Source organism: Pinus tabuliformis, chromosome 2_1 (genome assembly GCF_031772625.1).
Source record: "Pinus tabuliformis cultivar Carrire ecotype Pingquan chromosome 2_1, CPIR1, whole genome shotgun sequence".
NCBI lineage: Eukaryota > Viridiplantae > Streptophyta > Pinopsida > Pinales > Pinaceae > Pinus > Pinus tabuliformis.
Genome location: NC_142299.1, coordinates 154,213,405 through 154,223,273, shown reverse-complemented (window position 1 = coordinate 154,223,273; position 9,869 = coordinate 154,213,405).

Here is a 9,869-nt window from a genome sequence, read left to right as displayed (position 1 = left end):
TTTTTCCGAGAGTTGTTTGTTGGGTTGTTTGACCTCTGTCTCATCCCGCTTAGGCCTTGATCTACTCTGATTTACTCGTCAAAGTGGAATTTAGCCCCTTAGGGCTTCTAGTACGCTTCCACCTTTATAGGAGGAGTTTAGCTGAGTAAGAAGTCTGAGTTTTTGTAGCACTTTCAGCCATATTTTCCAGATTTGTACCCTTATGTTTCAGATCTCCAAAGATAGGTTGTTTCCATCCATAGTTTCATATTAAACCTTGTTTGGTCATTGGCCTTAGGGTCCCATTAGTTTCCCTAGGTTTTACACCCATCTTCCTATCTTTTTGCAGCGATCTTCCTCTCTGGTTTTTTGTTGTAGTTGCACCACTTTCCAGTAGCCTAGTGTCATTTGATCCCAGTCACACTAACACTTAGATCTCTTGACCTTTTTAGTGTGTTTTCAGTTGATTTCGCCACCAACCAACACAGTGTTTGCAAACCTAGTTTGGGTGGGTTTTAGTTAATTGATTTGTTGTTCATTCTCTGTTGTTAATTTCAGTTTAATTTTAGCAAAAAAAAAAAATTCAAACACGGCTTGGGCTTAATCAATAAACACATTTGCACACACAAGCACACCTTAAGTGAAGGACGCTTGGTTTACACCGCCAACCTAATACTTAACATAATAAATTTATCTCCCTTCACCATTTCTGTGTCATGTGTGTCTTACAACCATTACGCCACCAAGGAATTTGTCACAGAGACTCTTAGGCCTTCATCCCCAGTGTCCGCATGGGCATATTACTCCTCCCCGTCGAGTTCGATTTCATAGCCCTCCGAGTCCCCATACTAACTCTTCTCCTGGTTCAAATGATTCCTCATCTGATTCTGAGCCTCCTTCACAACATATCGTCACCATGTTTGGACCCATAGCTAGTACAAGAACCCAACCTGGTGTTGGCTCCGATTCTACCCTGGTGGTCACATCAAGTGGAACAGTCTCAAGAACCATTTCGGAAGCCCCCATGCTCCCTTTTATGGTTGGGTTAAGTCTCTCAAATTTTAGCCAGTTGATAAACAACCCTATACACCATGATGTTGGTTGGCCTACTATGATGACTAAGCTTCCCTCAGACATCCCAAAGTTTGAAGGTAATTCTGGAGAGGGCCCTACCAATCATGTCCACTCCTTCCACATGTGGTGTTCGTGCAAGTCCATTACTGATGACTCCATTCGTCTTCAGCTATTCCAACGCACACTCACTAGAGACGTTGCTAAATGGTATGTGGACTAGCTCGCCGCATCCCATTCCATTTTCATGACGCTTCCTAAAGTGTTTCTCTCATATTTTCAGTTACCTCTCCGATACGACACTGGTACAAAGCTATTGACCTCATTATGTTAGTCCTCTACCACTCGTCTTTCCGATCATGTCCAGGAATGGCATAGAAGGAGGAGCACATGTTGTGCTCTACCCTTCGAAGACCGTGTCTATATAGATTGGTTTCTTAGGAACCTTTTATCACCCATTGGAAAATATGTTGTGTCCCATTTTCCTCAGATAGAGGAAGAAGCTCTCCAAACCGCTCTGAGATATGACCTGATTTATGCGCAATTTGGTTATGTCTATACCATCATTCCAAACCTCCCCCGTCCTAGAGGTGCCAATGCACTAGGGGCATCTCACGCTATCGATGGTATCGTTGGGACCCTTTCACATCCCTCGCCATATACTTAGCAAAGTTATGGCTATCCATAGGGGGTACCATTTCCCCCAACACTTATGCCCCTCCTACTAGCAACATGTTTTTAGGGCCAGCCAATGCTCAACTTGTCTACCACACTATTGCTCCATCTTATGCATAGCCAAGTGCTCCAGCGCCTCAAGCATTAGCATCATGGCCTCCCATGCATCCTCAGCTCCAACAGCCACCGCCCCCTCAAGGTCAATTGTTTTCACAACAGAGTGCGACCAATCCCAAAAATTTGAAGAAAAAGAATAAGGGAAGGGTAACAAGGGGAACCAGGGTAATCAAGGTAATCAACCTAGTGAACCCCAAGGGATCCAGCCTAACACCAACAACTAGCAATAGGGAAGCCAACCCAATAAAAATAAGGTTATTCATAGGAACAAGCCTTATGCATGTTGTGGTGTACATGGTCATTATACACATGAGTGTCCTCTCTTACCCCAGATGTGACAAATGTGGGAAGCTCAAGTAGCTTCTAAAGGTCAAAAATCACCTTAGAATCCTACACCATGTCAACCAACAGTGCTCACAAATCCTTTCCCTCAACAAGGATTTGTTATTTCTCACCTCAACCAGGTCAAGAAGCCCATCCCCCCAACCTTCTAGTCTTGGTGACTACCAGATCCTCATGATGAATTTTGGTGAGGTTAATCCCTCCGATATCAACATGCAAACTCAGTCGCGTCAATATGACAATCCATCAACTTCGTCCACCACTGAGTCCAAAACCAAAACATCTATTGAACATCTTACGACACCAAATGGTCCATTATAGATCCCTCATCCTAAAGTTGAGGCCACTCCCAAGATCCCAAAGGGACCATTACGCTGTAACGCGGCTTCCAACCAAGTTGCCCATACATACAGTATAGTAGACAATTTGTCACAATCACATGTTTCCATGTCGATGCTAGAAGTCCTCTAGTCGTGCCCATCTCAAAATAAAGCTCTGCTAACTGGTTTGGGCATATTAGATCCTCCTGATGATTGTTTGATTTCCTTCCCAGTTGATACATCATAACATCCCCCATTATCTTCATCCGTTGCTTTCCAAAAACCAGTCTAAGTCTGCATTGCCATCATCTCTCGATGTATTATTAATGAAGGTGCATCCACCCGTGTGATGTTCATTGTCATTTGGAAACAACTTAAGTCACCTGAGTTGTCACCATCCACTATCACTTTGTGTGCTTAGGACAGACACTCCTCCCAGCCTCTTGGCATGTACCATAGTTGTCCAATGACTCTTGTAGGTAAGACTGTCCACATAGACATTGAGGTTATTAGTGCCCCTTTAGATTACAATATTCTCTTGGGTCGCAGTTACACATATGCCATGTCATTCGCTTCTGTGGTTTTCCAAAAGATGTGCTTCCCCCATGAAATGAAGATCATTACCATCGATCAGTTGACATACTACGAGTCGGCATCCGTGACCTCACCCAAGTCCACTATCTCATTAGTGTCAAATAAGCAGCCTTCAACTCCTCTCACTGGTGTTTCACCCGGATTCTATAAAGATTCCTCATTGTTGGGTGCTTTCCCTGGTCCTCCCCCTCTCATCTCAGAGCCTAACTCTTTGAGTGTTTGCATGTTACAAGCATCACGGATTTCTCTCAAGCAGTCTGGTACATCTGATCAATAGCCAGCTCCTCAGCACCCTGTTGTTGCCCTCTCCACTGAGCCATCCGGATCCACCCACCCAAGGCCTCCTCCATTTGTGGGTGCCTCTCCTATGATCCCACCAGGAATTGTTTTTCCAGGTCTCAACCATCCAGGAACTGTTATGTCGGGACATTACCCTGCAGGCCAGATACCTTTCTTTTTTCCTCCTTGTTATCACTTAAGAAGCAATTTCTAAATTGTTCACATCAGTTTGATTGTAAAGGTTAGGTGTTAGTCCGAGTTCAGTTTTTCCATCTTTGCTTTAGTGTCTAAGTCCTAGGAGTCTTGGTGGTATGGTTAAATAAAGGTCAACAATCCGTTCTCATTCATCACTGGTCCCACAACTCACGTAGATTCCATGTATCAAATTTGTTTCAAGGTTCTTATGCGCTACGAAACTGTCTAGGAGTTTTCATAGCGCAAAAACCCAGTCTAGGTGTTTTCGTAGCGCAAAACCCAGATTTTGCACTGGCTGCGCTACGAAATCAGGGATTCGTGCAGATCCGTAGCAAATCTCACCCAACTGTCAAATCTATCAAAATCAGTTATCTTTACATCATCAGTGGTCAGTCCATACACTTTGCCTATCACATTCAACCGCTTATCCTCATCATTAGGGTCGTTAAATGTCTTGGTACGCTCAGGTTACAAGTTTCAAAAAGAGGCTAAATACTCACAGTCATAATTATGTTTGAGTTCATGCATGAGGAGCAACTTGGCAAGCGTCTAGTTTGAATTCCTTGAAGATCAAGCGAGGCAGTAATTGAAGATTGAGACAGTGCCAGTTTTTCAAATTTTCATTCCGCTGGAATTTCATGGAGGGGTCTGCAGAAAGAAAGGATCATAGGTCAGGAAAATGTCTAAGGAATGAACCTGAGGGTTTAGATATCCTCCTAAAGAATGATGAAGTTGAACAAGCCTTCAAACAGGTTGGCTGTTGGAGGTTTTGCGAAAAACTTCAAGGAGGCCATATGCAGGTCACCAAGGAATTTTCTTTAAATTTCACAAGACTGAATTCGAAAGTTGGGGTGCTTGAATTGCCAATCTCTCCAGAAGTTATATCTGTAGTCACTGAGATTCCAAGAGGACAGGAAAGATGGTTTAAAAATTTTAAGTTTGATATGACCCCCTATAAGGAATTTCTGAAACTGGAGTTCATTGATTCAGATTTAAACAAGTCAGTGCCCAGAAGCTTTATCAAAGATTCATACGCTAATCTACTTACCTGCATACAGAGGTACTTTACCTACGAAGTAAGGTATCATAAGGTGTATTCCTACCACTTCAAACTTCTGCTTCATTTCACTGGGAAGATATCTCTTGATTTGCCTTTTTACTTGTTTCGTAGCCTAGGCAAAATGTGTGACAAGGTTCAGTTAAAGAAAGAAGCCTGTGAGACCTCATTGTTTCATCACAGTTTATTCAAATTGATCATTTTGCACAAGCTCCAGAAAGTAGATAGGGAATGGTCCGTGTTCATGTTTATGTCTGGCTTCAAGAATGAAACTGGTCTCAGCCCTCAGGCTATGAAGAGTTCTCCACCAGCAGCTAGTCATCGTGCAGAAACAAGATCCAGGAGATTTGTAAAATTGAAGGCTAGGAAACAGGTAAAGGGGCCCACCAGACCACTGGTAATCCAAGACACACCCCAACAGTCACAGAAAGAGAAAACTCAGATCAAAGAGGGTGTACATGAACCATCTACAGGTGAAGCAGTCCAGAGAAGAATAACCAGGAGCCAGTTAGCTAAAGAAAAAGGCAAGACAGTGGTTACTGAGGCAAGCCCGGTTTCAAAGGGAAGTCTGAATGATTTGCTTCAAGCCATTGACATTGAGGAGTCTCCTCTGGTCCAAGAAGACTTGATAAAAATAGGTAAAAGCAAAACCAAAAAGGCCAAAACATCTCAAAAGCTCAAATTTGATGATCAAGTTTCTAAGTTTGTTTTTAAGCCAAGAAGGCCTGTGAGAAGGCATTCAAAAGAGATACAAGAGACGCTGCCAGAAGCCAGTGAAATAGGCGAGGTAATAAAATCTCATGAAGGACCTGTGACTCTATTAGAAACATCATCACAGCTGCATAAAGACAATAGAGGTAAGGCAGTTATCTCTCAAGAGGAATATAGTGTTGAAGAGTTGAAAAAGAAGTTGAAGTTAGCAAATCTTGAAATTGCTAGACTGAAGAAAACCTCAAGGAAACATGCAATCAAGGAAGCTCATTTTAATAAAATGGAGGCTCTGTGGGAAGACAAAACAATTTCAATACCCGAGGTGGTCAACTGTCATGCTCAATACTACACCTGGTCAGTCCCTGCAATAAAGGAAGCAAAATTCATCAGAAAAGTTAATACGAGACTGAGAGCTGGGATCAGAATTATGAAGAGGCAAATCGAGGATTTGAAGATACAACTAAGCCAGCGGGAAGGATTTCCTTAGCTAAGGAAAATCACACAGCAAGTAAGGTTAAGTCCTAAATTTTGATGATTTACCTTTTTGAAGTTTTCCTTGAAGAATGGTGCCTCTGCATTCAGTTTTGAACAGCTTCAGGGCAGATGAAAAGGACATTTCAAGATAAAGAAGCTCAAGACAGTCGAATTTTGGCATTAAACTGTGTTTTTGAAATTACACAGCAGTTTCGTAGCGCACTACGAAACTACTGAAAACAGTCTAATTTTGGCATTAAACTGTGTTTTTGAAATTACACAGCAGTTTCGTAGCGCACTACGAAACTGCTGAAGATAATGCCTAATACACAGCAGTTTCGTAGCGCGCTACGAAACTACTGTAGCTGCATATTATAATTCGGTTGACCAATTGTGAGTGACAAAGGGAAAATATTTTTGAAAGGAAGTTTATGAAGAGGATCATTAACAAAGTGTGAGCATCCAGCAAGGGCAAAACAAGCAGAGAAAGGACATATATGAACTCTAAAGCTATGTGTTATAAAAATGGTCATTATTCATAGCTAGTTTTGTTCATGATGCTTCAGGCAACATTAAAGAGGTTTTGTCTTCACACGTATACATGGGCCAGGTCTACAGTGCATGAAAAACATGGCAGTCCAATACATTTTTGTGTAATTAAAGAAGAACAACAGGGATAATTGATTTCGAAGATCCTTGTGGAGGCCAAAACAGAAAAATAGGAACAGCTTCCTAGTTTTCAGGAACAGTTTAGGGATGAGGCATCAAGAGTCAGCAGGCAGTTTCAAACCATCACCACAGCTAAGCTCAAGAAATCCATTTGTCAGAGAATGAGTTTGAATTGTAATTAATGCTAATGCCAACATGATGAGGAGTTATACTCCTAATTGTCTTAGGTCACTAAAACTGTTAGTCAACAGTCAGTTACATTAATAGTTAGTTTAAAGTATGAACAGGTGTCATAGTAGGCAGAATTCGAGTTCCCCTCATGCTGGAGGAGGAATCTCAGCTATGTAAAAAATTCTATATATAGGAGAAAGAGCAATGTACCAAGGGTTGGAAAATTATTTAGAAAAGCTCTCATATTGTGCTTTGTGTAAAGACTCTATTTTTAGTAATACAGTGTTTTGGCTTTGCTTCTCAGGAATCATAAGCAATTCGATGTTCTGAATGTCTTGTATTGTTTTCTTCCTATTATCTACAGTGGTATGAATGTGTGATTACTTAGAAATCACTAACAGTGCTCTAATTTCCTTCATGCATTTGTAAATTGTGTTGGTCCTATGTGTCTGGTGTATTCTACATGCATTGAGTTATAAATTCCATGACTGCTATGTAAAGCTAACCTTACTGTCAATATTGAAGCATATCTGACTCCATAAGCCCAATGAATGTTTATTGATTGTGTTTCAACCACTTACACTTCTTCATTTGTTTAATAGAGTTAGCCATCTATCCATTATCAATATCATTAATCCTTTGAGAGAATCCTCTCAGGTTGAGGAGGCTAAGCCTCAGCCAAAAGTAGGCTTGAAATAGTTACTCAAGGTCTACCTGATCAGCAGCCTTTCAGGGATTGATTTTGAGATAACACTCCTCTGGGAATATTTTTTTTCCCTGTCATGGCTTCGCTGGTCCTTCCTAACATGACTTTGGGGATCCCAGTATCATACATCAATCTCCCTGCAAGCATTTCGCTTGGTCAGCTAAGACCTTATGATGCTTTTACCCTAGTTCAACCAGTCCCTATGGCCCTTTCTACTGCTTCAGTTCCATTACAACCTCAACAGGAACCCACTCCTATTGTGAAAGTATCCAAACAAGGTAGAAAAGATAAGAGGAAAGAACCTAAGGACAAGGCTCCCCAATATCCTCCAGCCCCCAAGGCCACAAATCTATCACCTCAATGTGCTTTGTGTAAAATTTTTGGGCATGCCACCAATAATTGTCCTGAACTTCCTCATCTCAAACCTTTGGTTCATGAAACGTTCCCTGATTCAAATATCCCTAAGGTCCATGTTACCTTACCAGGTCCAGCCAATAAAATCATAACGTTACTCACAAATCACCCTTGTGCCTTGTGTGATCATCATGGTCACTATTCCCATTATTGCCCTCGTCTCGACGAATTTCACGATTTCCTTGAGGCACTTCGTGAATACAAGACCACTCATAGTGGATCACCTACTCCTCTACCCGTGGATTCTGGTACCACTAGTAAACCAGAATAAGGAGACTCTAGTCCCACCATCGTGATCCCTCCCCTCGATGTCTAGATGACGAACTCCACGAGCCATATCCTTTACCTGTCGTCATCCTTGATTTCCTCGCAGGCAAACCTTTCTGAGGTTTCTATGTGTGCTTCTATCGAACCTCTTTCGATAGAATCCTAGGTCTCAACATTCGTAGATCCTCCATCTACTAGCTCGTCATCTACCATTCTAGATGATGCGTATGTGAACCTTCTTTCTCAGGTTGATGCACCAGGTACTGCCGTCACATCATGTAGTCATTCTTCCTCCCATCTGCCCATCTTCCATTTTGATGAGAATATTTTGATGGAAGCTATGTCTACCCCTAATTACCCTTGGGATCATATGCACCATCGCGCATTCTTCCTACCACAGCAGTCTCATGACCAATATGTTGTGGAATCAAAAGACTTCATCCATTGTGAAGTCAATTGGTTTCAAAATCCAATCCCTACCCCAGATGCTTTCGAAGAAGCCAATATGGCCAACATCTCTCCTACTATCAAAATCAACATTTTAGATAAACCAGGGGTCGAAGAAAAAATTACCTTGGGGGCCCAGTGGACCCTGGATGAAATTGAATCTTACACCAAGCTCTTCAAATTATTTCGTGATGTTTTCACCTAGTCTTACTCTGAGATGCCCAGACTTGATCCTGCCATTGTTTAACACCATATCAACACATGGCCTGATGCCACTCTTATCTATCAGAAGTTGAGACCCATCCACCCTTCTCGTCATGAGGCCATAAAATTTGAGATCGACAAGCTCAAGCAGGCTGATTTCATCTATCCCATTGAGTATACCACATTAGTATCCAACCCGGTTCCTATTCTCAATAAGAAAGGCACCATTCGTGTTTGCATGGATTTTAGCGACCTCAACAAAGCTTGTCCCAAAGACAACTTTCCCACACCCTTTATTGACCAGATCATTGATAAGTGTGTAGGTCACGAGGTTCTATCCTTTATGGATGGATTCTCCGGGTACAACCAGATCAATATCTGTCGTGCTGATCAGTTAAAGACATCGTTCATTAGTCTGTGGGGAACCTTTGCATATCAGGTCATGAAATTCATCTTAAAAAATGTGGGAGCCACATTTCAGTGGGCCATGTCATACTGTTTTCATGACTTGGCGCACCTTATCCTTGCTTACCTCGATGATCTTAGGCTCATTCTAGGTCTCAGCGTTGGAAATAATACTGAGGGGGCGGTGAATCAGTATTAGCAAATCAATAACTTTTTCATTTCCATACTCAGATTCATATATGCTACTTCAGTTAAGGGAACCCACCTGTACAAGCAACTGTGTTTCATGCAACTAGTGTATATCCAGTAAACTTATGATTCAGTTAATCCATTATATGTTGATCTTTAATCAATGCATCAGAACTTCATTGACCATATAAACAGTAACCAGGTGCAGTAAAAACAAAATAGATCATCACACATAAGAAACACCCATGAACACCATGATATAAGGTGGAAACCCAATGCGGGACAAAAACCACATGTTGTTGTTTTCTTTAATATAAGAAAAATGTGTTTACAATCTTGTACTAGCGTAGACTCATACCAGTACATAGGCACCCACCTGCAGAAGGCTACAACCTTCTGTCATTCTCCAGCTTTTACTGGAAGGGAGCTACAACCCCCTAACTCTTGTACTAGCTGATATATTTACTAGTACGTAGGCACAGACCTACAGAAGGCTATGACCTTCTCTTTTCTTCCAGGGACCACGTTTCATAAATTTTCAGACTGGATCCATCAATAACATCAAGGCACAAAATCAATCACC